This window comes from Pelodiscus sinensis, chromosome 1 (genome assembly GCF_049634645.1).
Source record: "Pelodiscus sinensis isolate JC-2024 chromosome 1, ASM4963464v1, whole genome shotgun sequence".
Taxonomy (NCBI): domain Eukaryota; kingdom Metazoa; phylum Chordata; order Testudines; family Trionychidae; genus Pelodiscus; species Pelodiscus sinensis.
Window position 1 is genome coordinate 103,326,639 of NC_134711.1, and position 20,805 is coordinate 103,347,443.

Sequence of the window (20,805 nt, forward strand, 5' to 3'; positions counted from 1 at the left end):
CATCTTGGGTAATCCACCTGACTCTGGAAGTAGGGGCTTAAAGAAAAAAAACATAATCTTTAGACACTCTAGAATAACATTGTGCAAATTGGCAATACTTCATTTGTAATGGAGTGGCACCTTAGTTGATTTGCTGTCAGGGGTATATATAGCAGTAAATATATATTTAGTAGTCCTGCTGAACTACTCCAAGTAGTAAAGCTAAACATGTACGCTAGTGTTTCCAGAATTGGTGCCTTAGAGTGTCTATTGAAATACTGTGTTTATGTGCTTATCAAATTCATCCAGTGTACTCAGTCTGGGTTAAAGATTTGAAGGATAGATGAAATAATTTGTGAGCAAACGTAAGTAGTTATGGGCTGAAAGCAGACCAACCATACATTCTACAGAGTGGTAATAACATTTCTGAATAATTGTTCCCTGTTGATGCTGAATCCATGTGTAATGCTGAGTTCCAATTTTACTGATGCTTCCCAAAAGGAAGTTCAGCCTGATATTCCAAATTAGGACTTAAGGAAAACAGTTCATCATTTGAATTCAAAACAGGCAAAAACAGCTCGCAGCTGGTTCAATTTAATTTTTTAAATTTAGCCATGCTTTAATTAGATCACAAATGAGCCAAGTACAAATTTAAAACCAAAATGTATTCCTTTAAAAATTAAGGGAATTTAGGTGACAACTCAGAAAGGTCTTGTTTTCTCATGCAGTCAGTTAAATCCTCCTCCGCACCAGCAGAGTATCACAATGGAAGCATCTTACTTGATTATTAATAGGGTTTTAAGAAATTTGAAAGCTCTTTTTAAGTGATTTAATCTTCATTGAAGCTAAACGTAGTGATTAAAATAATGTTTATATTCTATGCTGGTTACAGTCATTTTACTTGAATCATAAAATATTTTGTTGTTAATGAGAATTTTTTACAACGATCAACTAAATAGACTTGGATAACTGGAAAAAGCATAGAGAGCATTTCACCCCTAGAAGCATCATTACAGTTCCAGTTCTGGCTCGCAGTAACCAAAACCTGTCACCAACTGATGACAGTTAAGAAGTATATTAAAAATAAGCTTGGTGGGCACTGCTCAGGTCCCAGGAGAGGAATGTCCACTACCGCAACTGATGGACTTCATATAGGGGACAATTATCACCCCTAATATCATTATCTTATAGACACTAACCTTCCCCTCTCAAACTCCTCCCCACCTCCCCGCCGTTCTAAAATCTGATTTGTCAATGTTATGTGTGTTCACTTTTTTTTATATTGTATCCCTTTTGTATATATGGTCATGCCAATTTGATCTGAGGAAGTGGGTCTGGCCCACGAAAGCTCATCACTTAATAAACCATCTTGTTAGTCTTTAAAGTGCTGCATAGTCCTGTATTTTGTTTCAGCAGGACCAGACTAATACGGCTACATCTCTATTACTATTCTGAAATTTTCCTGCGAGACATTTTGAATGAAATCTTTATTCAAAAAACATTTTTCCAAAATTTTTCTGCTAGAAGTTTCAAGTCAATTCAGAATGACAATGTTTATTTTGTTTTGGCTTAAAATGTTTTTTTTTGTTTAAAACAACCAAACAAAACCCTAAATTCAAAAACTCTCAGTTGGAACAAAACAAAACAAAACAAAACAAAACAAAAAACTTGTAGTTTTGAATTAATATTTCAACATAGCATATAATTTTTAGTTTTTGCAAACTTCAAAGATGAAATGAAATGCCATTTGTAGTGAAAAAATTTTTTTTTTTCATTTTTAAAGGTTGAGTGGAAATATATATATATTTTGCTTTGATGTTTTCTATGGGGGAAAAAAAAATCAAAACCTTTTCCTAGAATTGACAATTTTCTATGACATTTCTCATTTTTATGGAACTGTTTTATTCCTCAGGATCACTTACTTCAGGCAATGCATAACAAGACTTTTCCCTGTTGTATTGTTATTCTAACACACCTCTCCTGCACAAATTCAGAAAATATTAAAATAAATGACATGAATGCACAAGAGTAACTTTCTGCAGGTAAGCAGTAGCCCAAATGGGGAAAAAATGGAATTACTCAAATGTTACACATACGTGAGGGTACTAAACACGTTTCAAAGGAAAATTATTAGGAAGAAAGGGCTTCTGTTTTTATGCACACTCAAGATTCCCAATCCCGATGATCTGTAGGACAATCCATCCCTTCCAAAAATGCTTTGAGCACCAGCTGATGGAAATATTGGACGTAATTTACTGGTGCCTTAGATGTTAGGATATCAAATGTATGGGTTTTATTATTGTTTTTAAATAAAATATTCTGTGAAGCACTTAGCACATTTTGAGTGCTTTAAAATAATAGAAATAATGGATTCGCAATTCTTTCATTTGCATTCTTCGTTAATATGTCTGCAAAACTGAGTTTTAATGAGTGGATCACTTTTAAATTACAGTTTGCAATGCAAATGATTATTTTTTAAATCACATCTATTTTTTTCTATTCTAATTATGGTAGTTTCTATTATGATATGCATGCCTCTTTGCAGCTTTGATATAAAAATGGTTTGAGAGTGAACACAAACTCAGAAACAGTTCATTCCAGTGTTCAATACATCTGCTAAATAATTCAGTATCACTAATGGAAGTGTGTTCTTAGCGGACAAGCAAGCTTCTCTGGGCACTCTCTGCTGGTTTTGGCATCCTTACCCAGGAGAACAACAATGGAGTAAAAGGTGATATTTTAAAAACTGTTCTTACATTCTCTTTTCTGCTTTCCTGGAATATTATTTCTTCTTGGTGGTGGCTGCATCTGAGAGCTGGCAGGTTGCGAGAAATAAATTGATATTTACAGTACATCTGAAACAAAGTAAGTTCAAACCAAGCTGACCTGTTAACTGGCATGTGTATCCTTGTTTAGTTTTCAAAATTCACAGCATTCATCTCCTAAGTGATGTGACCAATGACAATGAAACACTTACTGGGGGCAAATTGCACAAGGTATTGCTTCCATATTTCATACTCAGGTTTTAGGGCTAGAATTTTCAAGGGTCTAATGAGATCAGATACCCAATTCTCACTGAAAGTAATAGAGTCAGGTGTCTAACTCTTCTTACAGGTGCCTTTGGAAATCCTTCCCTACATATACTGAGCACCTACAACTCCAACGGAAATCCAAACTTAGGGTGCTTAACACCTTTTAAAAGAAAATAACAAGAAAGCTTCTGTTTTTAGGCACACTCAAGATTCCCAATCCTGATTTTCCTGATTAGGAAAATCCATCCCTTTAAAAAATGCTGAGAGCACCAGCTGGTGTAAATATTGGAGATAATTTACATGTAATCATTTTGCATCAACAATAAAAAAAATCTATATAATTTGTTCTTTTGATCCTTGCTCTTTTCTTTTGTAAAGGCAGTGGTCTTCACCTCTCTTCCCTCACTTTCAGAGACACTGTTTCAGGCTATGAAGAGGATACTTGAAAATAATAGTTTGACTCCCGTACCTGCTACCCATTCTTTCTCTGTGTGTTTTTTAAACCAATCTAAAACTGATAGCGACAAACAAGACATAAGGGGAAAGATTTTAAACGCAGTCAGAGATAGCAGGATTCTTTAGCCTATAAGCAAGATCTCGTTTTAGTTAAATTTAGATTTGTTGTATGTCTAGACTAGACTATTAATAACCAAAGACTGACTTTCAGTGTAGATACCTGTATTTTTGTCTCACGTTACCCAGACTTAACCTCTTTGTCTTCGTGTCCCCATCTGCATCATTCAAGAAGATAATCTAGGGCTGTGTCTACATTGGTGTGATCTTGCGCAAAAGCACCCGCTTTTGCGTCAGAACTTGCTGCTTGTCTACACTGTTCTTGTGCAAGAACACTGACATTCTAATGTATGAAATCAGTGCTTCTTGCGCAAGAACTATGATGCTGCCACTCAGGAATAAGCCCTCTTGCGCAACTGTTCTTGCGCAAGAGGCCAGTGTAGACAGTCAACATGAATTACTTGCGCAAGCAAGCCCTATGGTTAAAATGGCCATCAGAGCTTTCTTGCACAAGAGAGCGTCTACACTGGCAAGGATGTTCTTGCGCAAAAGCACATCTCTTGCGCAAAGCCACATGCCAGTGTTGACGCTCTCTTCTGGAACAGTTTTTGTACAAAAACTCTTCCGCAAAAGAGTTCTTGCACAAAATCATGCCAGTGTAGACGTAGCCTAGATGTCCGCTGTCCAGTTGATTCTTCACTTTCAGAAGGGCAGGTCTGCCATCTTTTGGGCAGCACTGAGCCTCTTTGTCAACAGCATCTACACTGGGTTTTCAGATGAGATAGAGCAAGATGAGACAGTTTGGTACACATGGGTAAGTTCTTTGGGAGGCCCACCTCACTAGCTCTGAATCAGTCTACAAAGTCACTTGTCATTGTCCTATTAATATTAAGATGCCAAACATTGTAGACTCTTTGGAGCAGGAATGTCTTACTATGTTTATACAGTGAAGTCCTGTACTTAGACCCTCTAGATGCTACTTTGATACAAGTTATAGTAATAATAAAACCATACATATTCCTTAACTTTCCAGAACTGAGATGTTTTTCTTTTTAATCAGAGTTCCTTCAGGCCCTAATTCAACCATATTTGAACAGATGCATAATCTTGTATACAACTGAGTTTAACCTCTCCAAATCCTAATGCAAATCACATCACACAAGATTAGAATTTGGTTCAGTGTGTGTGCTCAGTTTCAGCCAATTCAGCTCTAGCATGTTTTTGGGGAAGTATCAGGAACTCCTGTAACTGGAGGGAAAGTGTTAGTTAAAACTGCCTTACAGTGGAAAATTGCGTTTTGACAATATAACATTTTTTAATGGAAAGTGGCTAGTTTTTGCAGAAAATTTCTCTCTCCCTTTTTGAAAAACTACAAACCTCAGTTTTCTCTCTTTCAACAAACAAATAATTTTCTGCTTGGGGAAGAATAATTCTGACCTGCTATGTCTCAGTTTTCTCTTCAGTCAGAAATTCAATCTGCTGCATTCTTCCCTTCTCACCAGGCTGCTCCAACCTCACTCTCCATCCAGAGAGATTTGGTGACACTCAAATGGAGAAACCTTTAAGGCCAAAGGTGTCAAACATTCTAAGTTATTTGGGGGCAAGGAATGTCACTTACTGTGTTTGTACAGTGCTTAGCACAGTAGGCCTTGATTCTAAGACGAAGCACTTCAGAGACTGGGCCTAAGCCTGTTGTGAAGTATTCCTCTTTATTGTTGGCTTGGAGAATTTCCATTCCACAAAAGTAGATTTTTCACAGAAGTCTTGGCCATTTAACTCCAGAATGCTGGCTTCTTTCGCTAATCCAGCATCTAGAGAGAACTGTTTGTTCTATCTATACCCATCCATTATTTTGTGTTGATGATCAAAGTTGTTTGTCTTCAGTGACATTGCTATCGTTAAATCCCACTATGGCTGTGTGATGAAAACAAAGGAAGAAATTGAAAGAATTAGTTTACTTCACCCAGAGAGAATCCAGGTGGGTGCAATTATCCAGTCTGGGACTTACTGCACAATGCCTTTTATTGTTACAGGTGGAAGGTGTTAGATGATGCAATATACACTTTTGCCAGACAGTGGACTTCCTTAGCTCGTTTCAATGGAAACAGAACCTGAACTGGATTTTTGCACTTATGTGCAATAGGAGCCAAAATTATGTGCAGAAGGAAGACCAAAACCCTCAAATGTAATGGTCTTATTCTAAGGTTCAGAAAAAGTATGCATGATTCTAGAATGAGTCCAATATATTTTAATTCAATGTAGAGCACTCTCATTTAACACATGCAATGAGGCTAAAAGTGGGAAAAGCCTGCCCCTAAAGTGAAAGCTTTGATGTAATTCCAGCAATTAGCAGACCTAGAAGTGAAGAAATTCCATGGGGGAAAAACAGTTGTGTGGTATTTTCAGTCTAGCTGGAAATTAAAAGTATCAGGCATCTTTTTCTCATAATGTTTTCAGCCCAATTCTGGGCCATCAAGAGATTCACACAAGATTGAATTCAAAGCCCAGTTAACTAAAGAGACACATTTTGCCTTCCAGGTGGGCTTTGGATCAGGCCTATAGTACCAAAAAGTACAATAAGGCTGTGTCTAGACTGGCAAGTTTTTCTGCAAAATCATCTGCTTTTGTGGAAAAACTTGCCAGCTGTCTGCACTGGTCACTTGAATTTCCGCAAGAACACTGACGATCTCATGTAAGATTGTCATGATTATGAGGGTTAGCCAGCAGCCTGGGGATTAAGGGGTTAACTACACCTAGCCAGGTGGAGTGACCAATAAGAATGTAGGTGGGACTTTTCAAACTGGGACACAGGAATTTTGGTTTTTTTCTTAGCTCCTTTTGTCTCTCTGAGAGGGTTCTCTGCAGCTACAGAGAGGGACAAGCATGTCTCTCTCTCTCTCTCCAAGACACCATTCTTCATTTTCTGTAAGTAGGGTAAAGTTTAGGCAGTTTCGTTAGGTTTTATTGTTTTAAGGATTGGGTATGGGATCTGAGATCTGGCACGGTTTAAAAGATGTTTTGGCTTTTCTTTGTAACTAAGTTCTAGGCCCATGGAGTTTCTCCATGAGTATATTTTGTTACCTCCCTATCTAGTCATTATGGTTGCAACAGGAATATTGTTGTAATAATAAAAGTTCTTTCTTTTCTTTTTATTAACCTGGCAGTGGTTAATTGTGTGCCTTGATTTTTATTTTAGGGGTAAGATTTCCCAAATGATCTTTCCCCTGATTTCTTTATCAACATTTGGGTGGTGGCAGCGGAAGTTTTATTCCCAAGATCTAGGTTTTTAAGATCTTGGGGGAATTTTTATACCAAAGCCTGGTAGATAAGGCTTTGGGGTACACTTGCTGGCCCCCACTTCTGCATTTATCATGCCAGAGTGGGGAAGGAGCCATGACAAAGATCATCAGTGTTCTTGCGGAAATACTGTGCTGCTCCCGTTCGGGCAAAAGCCCTCTTGCACAAATCATTTGTGCAAGAGGGCCAGTGTAGACAGCACAGTACTGTTCTGCGCCAAAAAGCCCCGATGACTAAAATGGCAATCGGGGCTTTTTTGCGCAAAAGCGCATCTAGATTGGCATGGACGCTTTTCTGCAAAAAGTGCTTTTGCGGAAAAGCATCCGTGCCAATCTAGATGCTCTTTTCTGAAAATGCTTTTAACGGAAAACACTTCTGTTAAAAGCATTTCCAGAAAATCATGCCAGTGTAGACGTAGCCTAATTGTTTGTGTATGAAGTTCCTGAAAGTTGTTTATGGCTTCCTGGTCCCTAAAGGTGAGTGAATTCAGGTTAGTCCTCTGAGCTCTTACCTGTGCACATTGCAAGCAGGAAGATAGTCCATTTGATTTTTTAAATAAGTAACTTGGCTCAGAGGCTGGCAGACACTTACTAGCTCTCCTGAGCCAGCACCCCATTTATGATCCTCAGGGCTGGATTAAGACCTTTAGAGGCCCTAAGCACTGAAAAGATTATGGTGCCCCCCCCCCATGTAATTCAAAATAAAAACAATACTATACAATAAAATCTCTTTTTTTTTCGGTGCCCCTGCTTTGCTGGTGCCCTAAGCAGGTGCTTAGTCTGCCTATTAGGTAATCCAGCCCTGAACTGATAGGGCATCTCCAAGTAAGGGAATTTGGGAGACACGGTCCCCACCAGAAGAGGGTTTGTATGTAACGCTTCTTTTTCGGAACAAAGCTTCCTATTTGGGGCCCAGAGCCCCAGTGCCTAGGCCACGTGGCGTTGCAGAGGCTACCCTGCAGCTACCTTTCCTGAGCAGTAACGGAGCAACGCCAATCCTAGTCCCTCTCCCGTTCCCCTGCCTTCCTCCCGCCGCGGTGGGCGAGCCTGCCCCTCTGGTGACCTGCTTTTAATCCGCTTCCCCAGCCGCAGCGCACACGAGTGCACAGTGCTCGCTCGCGCTCTGCCTGCCTCTCTCCCTCTTCTCTCGCGCGCTCGCAGTCGGCGGGGCAGGGAGGCCAAGCGAGGAGCGGCGAGTTCCTGCCTCGAGCACCCAAGGCGTGGGGAGCCCAGCCCAGCAGGAGCGGGGCCGCGGGAGCGGCGAGTCAGGACCGGAGCCAGCCCGCAGGAGAGGGGCCGGCGCCGCGCTCCAGGCAGCCCAGCACCGTCCGACCGTCCCTCCGAACCGCAGGCAGCCCGGGGCGCTTTGCAACTCCGCGTAAGTCCCCGCGGCGCGGCTGGCGCCTTCTCCTGCCCCGGGGGCAGTGACAGCGCGGGGGGGGGAGGGGTATGTGCGGGGCTTCTCTCAGACCTGAGGGGTCCTGCTCCAGGGAGGGCGCCTGGCTGGGCGGGGCTCACCTGGCCCCCGCGGAGTGGGAGCGCGGCGCGGACACGCGTGCTGTGGGCGCGGGGCAATTCCCTGCGCGGCTTCTCCCCGGGGGGGCAAAGGGAGGGGTCTGAGAGGGGTCGGGGGCACGCGGATTCCGGGGGCCCCGAGGAGAGCAGAGCTTGGGGCGGTGGGGAGCGGGGCTGGTCCTCTCAGGGCCGGTGTAGAGGCAGGAGCCGCTACTCTCCCCATCTGCTCCTGGTAGCAGTGACCGACATCCGAGCCTGTCACTTCGGGCTTATCGCAGTTGACTCTCCCCCGGGCACGGCTGTGGCGGCCCGGAGCCCACAGAGAAGTTCTGGGACAGAAGAGCCCGTCCCCCTCCTCCCGGGCCCTAGGGGGCTTTACTGGCAGCGTGCCGCAGCCAGACACCTGCCCCCTCCCCAGCACGGGGCTCGACGGCTGCAGCGGAAAAGAGACCTCGAGGAGTGCAGCCCCGCCAGTAGCGCTCACTGACTCCAAGGGGACAATCCCCCCAGCTGCTCCCGCTCCCCTGCCTGGAGGGTTGTGCAGGCCGGGGGGGGAGCCGCCGAGGATTACTCGAAGGGCTAATAGGATAATGGATCCGTTCTGTGCTCTGCGCTCAGCTTGGATGTAAGGCAACTGCGCACAGCTCCATTTAGCCACCGCTTGCTAATCACTTGGCAGGAAAGGCTGGCGGATCGATTTGTGGCTGTATTGAAAAGCTAAGGGAGAGGAGGCGGAACTTAACCCGGCGCTGTGAAAGAAAAAAGCCTGGGTCCCTGGTGACCTGTGGGCAGAAAGTGTTTTGAGAAGGCAGGCCAGCAGTTTGCACCTAGGCGAACCTGCTCTGGATGCCCCCTTGCATGGTGCCAGCAATACTCTCACTTGGCTCCCAGAGACTTTGGGCCAGACTTTACCCTCTCATAAGCACATTAACCCCGTTTGACTCTCACGGGAGTTAACCTGCTTATCCTAGTTGATCCCTACTTTAGTGCTGCTAAAATAACTAACAGGTGATGATGGATCAATTCTAGAGTTGTTACTGCTCAGTTGTTTTGAACCTTCTCCTTGCTTCCTGTAAGACTTTTAAAACTGGCCCAAACTGCTGTCAGTGAGACTGATGTATATACACAATGTAACACTATTGACTTCTACCTGAGAGTATAACTTTTCTCCTTGGACTTTTCTCCTTTGTTCACAGGGAGCTTATTTTGCAAGGTATTCTCTGTTCTTAGCATTCTGGGAAGCCTCAAGCGTAAACTGCAGCTTCATTTCCATCCATTCAGTGCTACGCTTTTATTTGTCTCAGTTTCCATGGTGCTATCAAACTACTACTTCTAGCTTGATCGGGGTGGGCAATAATTTTTGATGGGGGCACTCCAAGAATTTGGAAAGGAGTCAAGGGGTGCGCCCTTCCATAGTATTGGGGTGGGGTCTGGGATGGAGATTGGGTATAGAAGGGAGCTTGGGGTAAGGGACTGAGGTGCAGAAGGAGGTGTGGGATCTGGGAGGTAGTATGGGTAAAGGAGGGGTTTGTGACCCAGGGCAGGAGATTGGAGTGTAGGAGGGGATCCAGGGGTTTGGGTTGTGACCTGGGGCAGGGGATTAGGGTACAAGGTTTGAGAGGGGGTATAGGTGCAGGAGACAGGGAAGGTTTGGGTTATGTGGGGCGGGGGCAGAGGGAAGGAGGGGCTGGGATGCCAGAGGCAGGCTGTGTCTGCAAGACATTTACCTGGGCAACTCCCAGCCAGCAGCTCATCAGGTTCCCTGCCTTCAATGCCCTGTCAGGAAGCTCAGAGTAGCTGGCTGTGGAGCCATGTGCATCTGTAAACAGCTGCAAGCCCGAAAGAAGGAGGGAGGCTTACTTTGTCCACTGTCTGTTCTTTAAGCAGGCAGCTCCTTTTGTCCAGAAACTGGCCAATGAGAGCTGCAATATTGTGCTGGAGTTTGGGGCAGCGCACGAACTCCAGACAAACAGGACCCAGCTGCTGGCTTTTCTGAGTGGCATGCGGGGGTAGGGCAGGCATCCTCACTGAAGCTCCCGCTATGTTGTCTGTGGGCTGGATCTAACAGCTTGGTAAGATGGAGCTGGCCCACAGCTGTATTTTGCCCGGCATCTGACAATTGTATATATTTAGTAAAATAATCAGAGCCATTTAAGGTCTGTATTTCTAATTTATATCCATATCCTGGTATTATTAGTTAATGCATGTTAAGCATTGACTGAAGACACTGATTATGTACCGAGTCAACAGCAGCAATGAATTTCAGATATGGCTCTGGTATTTTGAGATAAGTAGAAGGAACCATATTTTAGGTTATTTTGGGAAGTTTTGCATCATGTGGACATAAAGGATAACATTTTAAAAAATGCCAAAGTCCTGAAGGCTGCTGTCACATAGGTGTTTTTGAAAATCTTCATTGTGCCTTTTTGAATGTGTTCCTTCTCTATAGAGCTGGTTAGGGTGAAGTAGCAAAGCATGTATTGTAAGGTATTTATAGTCAATTTCAGAGGAGTTGGGAGAAGTTAAAATGCAAAAAGCCTCAATTCCAATAGTTGGAAGTCTTGTATAAAAAGCTTTATTCAAAGGAAGTAAAATTTGAGGCCAAAACATATGGAGGTGAGCTATGGCATGTAAATGCGGATAACTGCTTTTTGCTAAAATAATCAACTGTGTAACAATTACTATAGGAATATTGCTACTCTGGCTCAACTAATCGACATGGCATTCAAGATGGCAGTGGTCAAGCAATTTGTTAGAAGCTATAGCTTTCATGGTGACATTAATTTTGTGGGGAGAGATATCTGTTCTAGTTTCTTGTGCCTGTGCATTGTCCACCACCAAATTCCTACTAACTGCATTGAAAATGGAGGATGCCTCTGGAAATACAGTGCAACGAAACCCATGTAGATTAGTTGTTAGTGAAATGATGAAATTAGTATTTTAGCTCCATAGAATACATTGCTAGTATTCATTTATCATAGTCTTTAGATTAATCATAGAACAGTCTCCAGCAATGATTTGTTTTCTTTCCAAGTAAATAAAATAGGGGCATTAAACCATCAAGAGCAAGAAACTATTCTCCACCATAATCAGTGTCCTGTTCACCTGTCCCAAAGCTGCATCAACTGCTGATTGTGGACTTGTCACAGTTTCATTCTTTACAGTTGTATATGATTTGGAAATAATTGTTGTTTTTCACTACTACTCAGTAATGACTTCTGATGAAGATTAAGTACTGATAGAAGAAGTAGATGAATTCTTAGAAAATGAAATCCTGCATGCACTATTAACAAAGACTGAAGGAAGAGATATTTGAGCGAATAGCGGAGTTGTAACTAAACATTTGCCATTAGAGAGTAGCTGCTTGTGAACAAATAATACCATTGGGGAAGGACTGTCAAACAATTGTTATAATTGAGGTTAGTAGCATGGCTAGGGGTAGTGGGTTTCAAGCTGCAGGGAACTACATTTGGGTTCTTAGATGAGTGCTGTATATGTTTGATCTTGTATGAAAATGAGGTGGTGCCCAATGTAACAGCAACAGAGAAAAACATCTTTGATCCCAGTATCTTTACTATGAGAATCACCTAGCTAATGAAGTAAAAGTTGGCAATCTGTATGGAATCTGCTGCTTATATTTTTATTAGCTCTGAGTTGGCAGAGACGCTGTTTATGTAATGTCTGATACATTAGTGTGTTGCAGCCCTTCTCAAGCTTCAACAACCTTTTCAGTACAGAAAAGGGAAAGTCCTTATTGGTGCCAACATGTAAGATTTTATGTTCTCCATACAGGCTATAATAATGCTATAGGACTTCTTCAGTGCACTCAAGTGTTTAGCGGCATCTTACCCTTAAGTGACAGAAAGGACCCGAACCTGGGAGTACACTCAGCATGAAACAGTTACACAGCCTGTGTCCAACAAACACAAATTGGTTGGTAATGCCAGCCGTGGGTATCCAGTTGCTATGCAGATGTATCCCCAGTGTACATTTGGAACAGAGGTTTAGTTATTTCCTCTCCAAGGTCTGACTGCTTTCTTTCTAAGGAACAGATTCTACCTCTGATCCCACATAAGTTCCAGAGCTCAGGGAAGTCCTGGGGTAACGGGATTAAAAAACGTAAAACATGCAGTCCTGCTCTTTATCATGTTATCCAAGTGCTGTCTGGGACGGGAAGAAGGGAGAGGAGGAATTACCAAAATATGGTCAAACAACACATGCTGCGATGGTTGTGGAAATCAGCATACATACCTCATTACTTGGTTTAAAATAACACTCCTAAATCTGTCTAAGCCACCTGAAAGCATGTCAATTCAATTTCAAGCAATGATAAGCATAATGACTTTTATAGTGAGCCCCCGGTCTTGTGTTTTGCTTTTGTTCATCTTAGTGTTACGAGCACTTTGACATTACTTTGCCTGCCTGTTGTTTTAAGATGATTTCTGGACTATAGGTAAGATAGATATTAAAATCGGGTAGCATTTAAATTGTACAATGATCACATAACAGGCTGGATTTTATATCTTTCACAGGTATTCTGAAGTGCTAGAGAACACAATTAATTAGATGCTCACTGCACAGTGAAAACCTAGGAGCCATTGTGCACTTCACAGTAATGATCTCACAGCATGGGACATTATTATTACTTCTTTTGCAGAGCTACCCAAAAGATGCTAATTACTGTGCAAGCTTATATGGAGATACAGACACTAGCCTCAAACCCTTAAGATCTAAAATGACATAAAACAATTGGAAGGAGTAAAAGAGATTACAATATACAGTGGCCTCAGGGTGATGAATGATATATATTACAGGTCATCAACCTTTCTGACGTGGCGTGCTAAAATTTAACCTTACTTCCCTGGGCCACGCTGCTCCTCTCCCCACCATGCGCCTCGCTCTGCTCTGTCTTTTCCTGTGGGTAGGGGAGAAGCAGTGCGTGTGCTTTTCTCTGGAAGCTGGATGTGGCACAGAGCCTCAGGGCTTCTCCCCACCTCCGAAGAAAGCTGGCACTGGGTCCAGTCTACCAGCACGAGCTGGGGTCACGGTGGGTCGGGGGTGGGTGTTCAGGGAAATGGGCAAGGCAGGGGTGGGTGGGTGACCCCAGGGTGTCCAGCCCTGCTGGGGTCAGGATCCTGAGGGGGTTTGGTCCATGGCACCCTTGCCTTCCTGCCATGAACCCAGATGCCCAGGCACCAACGTGACTTTGGGGCAGGGGGACACCCCATCTGTTTTCCTCTCCCCTCAGCTGCTGCTGCCCAGCCCCAGAGCTGCAGCTTGACAATACTCACCCTCTAATGGGGGCCCAGCGGGGGTACTGGCAGCTGGGCATGGCTTCCACACCATCTTTAGCCCACCTGCTAGGAACAACGTGAAGCAGAAAAGGAGGCAAGGAGCCCTGAGGCCACAGAGCTGGGACTGTGCAACAGGGTGGAGAGCGGTGGGCTAGAAGAGATGGGGACAAGACTCCCAGGTGAAGGCAGCTAGAAGATGGCTCTGCACCCCCCTGCCCTCCTCCGAAGCAGGAAAACAGAATCCCAGAGCCCGCTCCCCTCCTCCTTGCAGCTGCTGCATCCCAGTTCAGCTCCAGTAAGACTCCCAGGTGAAGGCAGCTAGAAGATGGCTCTGCACCCCCCTGCCCTCCTCCGAAGCAGGAAAACAGAATCCCAGAGCCCGCTCCCCTCCTCCTTGCAGCTGCTGCATCCCAGTTCAGCTCCAGTCTGCCCCTGGCAGCCAGCTCAGAGGTGCCTCACTCCCCCACGTGGCCTAGCTACTCCTGGAGCAGCCCCAGTCCCTAGAGCACCCCTAGTCCCCCATGCCACATGGTCCAGCCACCCCTGAAGCAGCCCCTTTCCTTGAAGCAGCTGCCCACCATGCAGCCCCATCCGCTTTTAAGCCAGCTCCCCACCCCCTTGCTTCCTCTCTCCGATAGAGGCAGCAAGGGGCAGGGGCAGGAGCAGGAGGAGTGACTAATTGAGTCACTAGTCAACCATCCAATAAGCATATGCTTATTGGATAGTCGCCTAGTTGCTGACCCCGATATATATCTTAGTTCCAGAACACACACAAAATACATATAGATAAGGAGGTGTGCGTTGAGAGCCCCAAGCTATCTCTTTCCCCAGCCCAGACATTCTCCCTGACCCTGATTTGTTAAACAGGGGCATGTTTTTCATTATACACCCTCTGGCTTTATCACAGAATCTTTTTCAAAAAGTGCAATGGGATCTTTAACTTCCATCAGAAATGGTACATGAAGGGATTTGGGAATAATATCTTCCCAGCAAGATGGTGTCTCTAACAATCTAATGCTTTCCTAACAGTATTATAGCACTGCCGAGTATCATGGGGTACAAGTCTAAATCCTGCTTTGTGGCATTTGAACTAAAAACCTTTGGTGCAGTTTCAAGATGGCTACATTCAAATTATTCCTCACTCTTCTCCCTAGTGGAAATAAATATTTATCAGGGACCAAATTCTGTAGTTTTTACTTGGGCAAAGCTCTGAAGTAAGGACAGACTTCTTTGGAATAAGATTAGAATTCTGAAAGGACACCTTTCTCCTTATTCAAAATAAGTTATGTCTGTAATAGTGCTTCATAGATTGATAGCAAATAGTGAAAATACCATTCTGACACCCTTAATTTATACTGCGAATTGTCTCATTAATTGCAATGGGATTACTTGCAAAGTGAGGCACTATTCAGAGTGATTACAACTATCATAATCTTATCCCAACTAGAAAAATATTCCCATTCCTGTTGCTCTCTGTTTTGCTGATAGGGCAGCATTTCTCTCACTTTTCAGTTGGAATCATAAGAAATATCAATCCAGAAATTGTCTTCCCCCAAATTAAAAAGAAATATTATAAGTTTCTTACTCCGCCTGCCCAACATGGTTTTCCCTTTGCTTTTCTAGGAAAAAGCTACATTTGCCAACCTAGTGAATCAGATTCCCTTCTGGTGCTGGGGGAATGCCTCTGAGATGCTCTGATTGCCTCCCAGTGGCTCGTGCCACCTGACTGGCTTGTTTGTTTGGATCATTGCGTTCCCAGAGGTCACAACAATGTTTTTGTTTGTGTGAGAGTCTCTTGTTTCTATTAGCAGCCTCTCTGGGTGCAGCTGAGCATACAATGGCATGGAAGAAGGAAAAACGACTACTACAGTTTCCCTCCAAGCCAATCGCTATAATTTTCAATGCCTTTAGAGGCATTCAGAGGCAGAGAAAGATTTGATTCAGAGATCCTCATTGCATCATGCTCGCTTAATCTTTATTTTGCAGAGTGGTCCCTTTGGCCCGTTCCTTGTCTAACTCACATGTTGTCAGATGTTTTTGCTAATCTTCGTAAGAGATGTTGCTTAAGTAAAGTGATTACTTGGCAGACATTGTTTTTCCATTGTTTATACTGTATTTTCCATTGACTATATTGTATATTCCTTTGCTGCTGATAAAGGATTGGGATTGTGGATTGGATAAATGGACGGTAAGATGGATAGAAAGATGGCTAGAAGGCCGGGCCCAGCGGGTAGTGATCAATGGCTCGATGTCAGGATGGCAGTCGGTTTCTAGCGGAGTGCCCCAAGGTTCAGTTCTAGGACCGATTTTGTTCAATATCTTTATTAATGATCTGGATGAGGGGATGGATTGCACCCTCAGCAAGTTTGCGGATGACACTAAGCTGGGGGGAGAGGTAGATACGCTTAAGGGCAGAGATAGGGTAAAGAATGACTTAGACAAATTGGAGGATTGGGCCACAAGAAATCTGATGAGGTTCAACAAGGACAAGTGTAGAGTCCTGCACTTGGGACGGAAGAATCCCAAGCATAGTTACAAGCTGGGGACCAACCGGTTAAGTAGTAGTTCTGCAGAAAAGGATCTGGGGGTTACAGTGGATGAGAAGCTAGATATGAGTCAACAGTGTGCCCTTGTAGCCAAGAAGGCTAATGGCATATTAGGTTGCATTAAGAGGAGCATTGCCAGCAGATCCAGAGATGTCATCATTCCCCTTTATTCGGCTTTGGTGAGGCTGCATCTGGAGTATTGTGTCCAGTTCTGGGCCCCCCACTACAAAAAGGATGTAGACGCATTGGAGAGGGTTCAGCGGAGGACAACCAAAATGATTAGGGGGCTGGAGCATATGACTTATGAGGAGAGACTGAGGGACTTGGGTCTGTTTAGTCTGCAGAAGTGAAGAGTGAGGGAGGATTTGATAGCAGTCTTCAACTTCCTGAAGGGAGGTTCCAAAGAGGATGGAGAGAGGCTGTTCTCAGTAGTGACAGATGGCAGAACAAGGAGCAATGGTCTCAAGTTGTGGTGGGAGAGGTCCAGGTTGGATATTAGGAATAACTACTTCACTAGGAGGGTGGTGAAGCACTGGAATGGGTTACCTAGGGAAGTAGTGGAGTCTCCATCCCTAGAGGTGTTTGTCTCGGCTTGACAAAGCCCTGGCTGGGTTGACTTAGTTGGAATTGGTCCTGCCTAGAGCAGGGGGCTGGACTTGATGACCTTCTGAGGTCTCTTCCAGTTCTATGATTCTATGAATTATACAGGTGACCCCTGCACTTACAAACTAATTAGTTCCTGGGGAACCGTCGTAAGTCGGGCCATCATAACTTGAACCTTTATTGCCCATAGGGGCAATGTTAAGAATGGGGGTTCTGTTCCTGGATCACTTTGCCTCCTGGAGCCAGGTGGCTCTGCTGGGCAGTAGGCAACCCCATGGCACGGCACAAACGACGCCATGATCCAGCTGGGGGCTGTGCTGGGTGGGAGGTGGCTCCACGGCACAAACAGCACACTGAGCTGGCTGGCCGAGAGCTGTGCTGGGTGGTAGGCAGCCACGCGGCTCCCAGAGCAGGGCAGCTGTAAATGTGGGAGGCTTGCAGGTCAGGCATTTGCAAGTCGGGGGGTCGCCTGTACACTCTACTGTGGGCTCCATTCTAGTCTTACTTATGCATCAGAGGGGAAGAGCCACCAGGAAGCCGTTACTACTCGTCTCTGGTCAGCTTTATATAGACCACACCCTGCTGGCAGAGTTTACAGGAGACAGGAGGTGCTCTAAAATCTTCCAGCTGGTAACAAGTTGAGAGAGACCATCCACCAGCTGTGGATTGCAACAGGGAGAATGAACTACACAGGGTATTGGGTGGTGTAGCAGGTGAATCTATGTTACTAGAGACTTCTCCAGCCCCAAAAATATCCAGGTGGGGGAAGAAAGGGGATTGATCCCTTTGTGCCACTAGGCCTAAATGTTATTTTTGAGCTTGGTCTGAGCAGTTGTTTTCAAACTTTTGTACTGTTCACATAGCAAGCCCCAGAGTGTGACTTCCCCAGGAGGGAGGGGTGGGATAATTTCTATAGTGGGGTTGCTGAGAGCCACTGAACAAAGCTGCAAGTCTTGAATATTATGAAAACTACTGTAAGCCAGGGGGTGCAGCAGCAAACTGGGGTGTGTGGCAGCACCCTCCCTACTCCAGCACCTATTATTATAAATGCTTGAGGTGAAGCATGGTTTGGGGAGGAGGCTGACAGCTTGCCACACCCCACATGATAACCTTATGATTCCCTGAAGGGTCATGACAACCAGTTTGAGAGCCCTTGGACTAAAGTTTGCTGGGTGTGTAACAGATGGTTCTAGCTGTGTGTGTCTACACGTACACTTAGAAATGGAGTTTGCACTTGAGACAGCTAGCCCGTGAAACCACATGTCATTGATTGTACTATTGTAGCTACCTGAACCATCCTGTCCATAGGGCAGCTCAGGGTGGCCATCTCAGGCCTTGCTCTTTGGGGGATCCCACAGTGGCCTCCTCAATTGTCCTATGGATGGGGCCCAGAGCAGAGCTGGGCATTACCTGGGGGTCTGGTGCAGAGCAGCAGCAAGAGTCCCCCTCCACTCACCATGGTAGCAGGAGCCAGAGCAACCTGATAGTTTGCTCCACCCTACCCCTCTGCCCTCTCCCAATTCCCTGTGCTCTGCTTCACGGTGAAAACAGGAAGCAGAGAGGCCCAGTCCCAGGGCTTCCTGTCGCCACGCTGAAGCAGAGTGCAGCAGGCTGGGAAAGGGCAGTGGGGTGGAGCGGAGCTGCCACAGTGAGTCCAGGAGGGAGGCCAACCTCTGATGCAGCCTCGTGCCAGGCCCCCCAATAATACCCTGATTCATGTTGCATGGGGGAGGGGGCAGAGCAGGGACAGGAAGGGGTGGGATGAAGGCACAGCAGGGATGGGGCATGTGTGAAGGAGTGGGGCAGGACAGGGGTGGGACAGAGGTTGGGGGGGCTACAGCAAGAGTGGTTGCCCCATGCCTGGGGCATTGGGGTGAGGTATTTTTAGTGCACTAGCACAATAAAAGTTAGTACAAATATTTCTGCTTGAGCTGGGCACCACACCGCCTAGCTCTAAGTGTAGGTGCATTATGTGTGTACAGGGTGTATTAACGAAGTCTCCACCTCTGTTCAAACTTAGGTCATAGTTCTGCAAAGGTTTATGTGTTTCGTTAACCTTATGCCCTGAGAGTTATTTCACTGTGATGGAATGTTAATTTCTTCTTTATGCTTTCTCCCCTGCTGGTGAATGGTTGCTTAAGCAGGTGATAGTATTTTAGCACGTCAGGGGTGTCAGTGTGACTTTGTCTATGAAAAATGGGATTGGGTGTGCTTTTCTCCACTTTGGAGCATGTTATAACAATGTTCTACAGTAGAATCTTGTAGCTCTATATATATTTCTCACACATTTTTCCAGGACAATAATATTCAGAAGTTTGACTTTTCAAATGATGCTTCACAAAGCAATCTTTGAACATAATGGTAAAGATTGCCACAATTTTTATATATATATATATATATATATATATATATATATATATATAAAAATATGAAATCCTTGTGATAAATTTCAGAACAATATGATAAATGAATTCATCATGGGCTTTTGATTGCCTGACTTACTGTCTCCGCAAAGACTTATTCTAGCTTTCCAAACCACAGAGCAGCTTCCAGTTGTCCATTTATTTGAAAATTCAGTCCTCCAGAGAACTATTTTTCCCTTCTCCTTATAAATGTGGACTTCTCTCCCTTACCCACTCCAGAATTGTCTGTCCATAGGCCAATTACAACTTTCCTATGTCTAAAAATGTCATGATGAAGTCTGAAATAGTGGGAATAAGATAGAAAGAATAAGATAGAAAGAGGATCTTCATACCAATGACATTTGATTCAGTATGATCAAAATTTGCTTCTAGCTTTGAAAGGGGCCAACTTGTTACACTTAATCGTGGCATGTATTTAGTACAACTGGTTGGAATTAGAAAAATAAATGAGAACATTTCAGAATCTGATATTTTTTTCTCAATTTTTTGCATATGATGAAGCTGATCAAAATTTTTCAAAAGAAGAAAAAAATCAATTTTTCTAAAAAATGAGGAAAAATAGAGAAGTATGAAATGACTTCCTCCTTTTTTTGAATTACACTGTTGGTATGGAGGAACTCTTTTATTCACTCTAGAAGTTTTGGCCTCCTTCTGAGTCTTGTGTGGTTCGATTGATGACCGCTACTTTTCCTGGCTTTATAGATAGTGATGTAAAAACGTAAAAAATGAGCCTGAATTTTTAAAATAACCCTCTTTAAAAAAATACAGACAACAAACACAGTAGAATTTCACTAACCTCACTAATTTGCACTGACAGGGAGATTTACTGAGAATTACAGGAATTTGAAAATTACCATACAACCAAATGAAAAAAAGTATAATGCATTACAAAATGTTCTTTGTTCATTTAATTGACATGTACTATAATTTAGTTTAAATTATTTATGATTATATAGAATAGGAAGTGTTCCTATAATTAGAAACACTGATTTTGTATGCTAATTGCAGGGTTTGTGGATCAGAAGTATTTTTTAGAAATGCAATGGAGAATGTTCATGTGTGCATGGAAAAGAATCAGGTATACATAAACTTTTGTCCCAACCTCCTACTTTGTTCCCCAAACCCAGACATCAGCAGTGATGTGAAATGTCAATGAACTGGTGGAGCATTCTGGGTAAAGAGGTGTAACACAAAGATGCCACTTGATTTTAGAATTCCCAATTACATAAAACATCTTGTAAATGACAAATCAATCTCTTCTTTAAATCGACACTTCCCACATAAGCAGTAAAGTTCTAATCCCATCACTAAACCAGTTGTTTTGAATAAAGAGGTTGCTGATGCCAGCTGGCAGAAGGATTAAGAGTGCATAAAAGGATCCCCTGTCTGAAATACCTGGTCTGCTATTTACATTCTTCTTCACCAAAGAGCGTTATGTAAGATCTCTTCTCTAGTGAAATCCAATGTCACGTTGATCTTCATAATCTATGTGAAATGTGTGGATATTATTTAGATAGATATCTATGAACAAAATATGTTCTTACAGCCTGAAATTAAAGGGAGGACACGCAGAAGTAAGACGTCTAAAGTCAGGGAGAAGAAAC

General features: G+C 43.8%; 1 protein-coding gene across 4 annotated transcripts in view; it reads left to right on the top strand.

The window, feature by feature from the left end:
* The first annotated feature begins 7,752 nt into the window (after nucleotides 1-7,752).
* The window catches only part of PTN (pleiotrophin), a 104,949-nt gene continuing 91,896 nt past the window's right edge, over nucleotides 7,753-20,805 (top strand). For 2 of the 4 annotated variants that reach the window (XM_075940122.1, XM_075940124.1), the window contains exon 1: nucleotides 7,759-8,198. The gene's annotated coding sequence lies outside the window, so the exon portion shown is untranslated. Of the gene's footprint in view, nucleotides 8,199-20,805 lie in introns of all 4 variants that reach the window. The other 2 variants (XM_075940134.1, XM_075940138.1) reach the window with 2 other exon arrangements.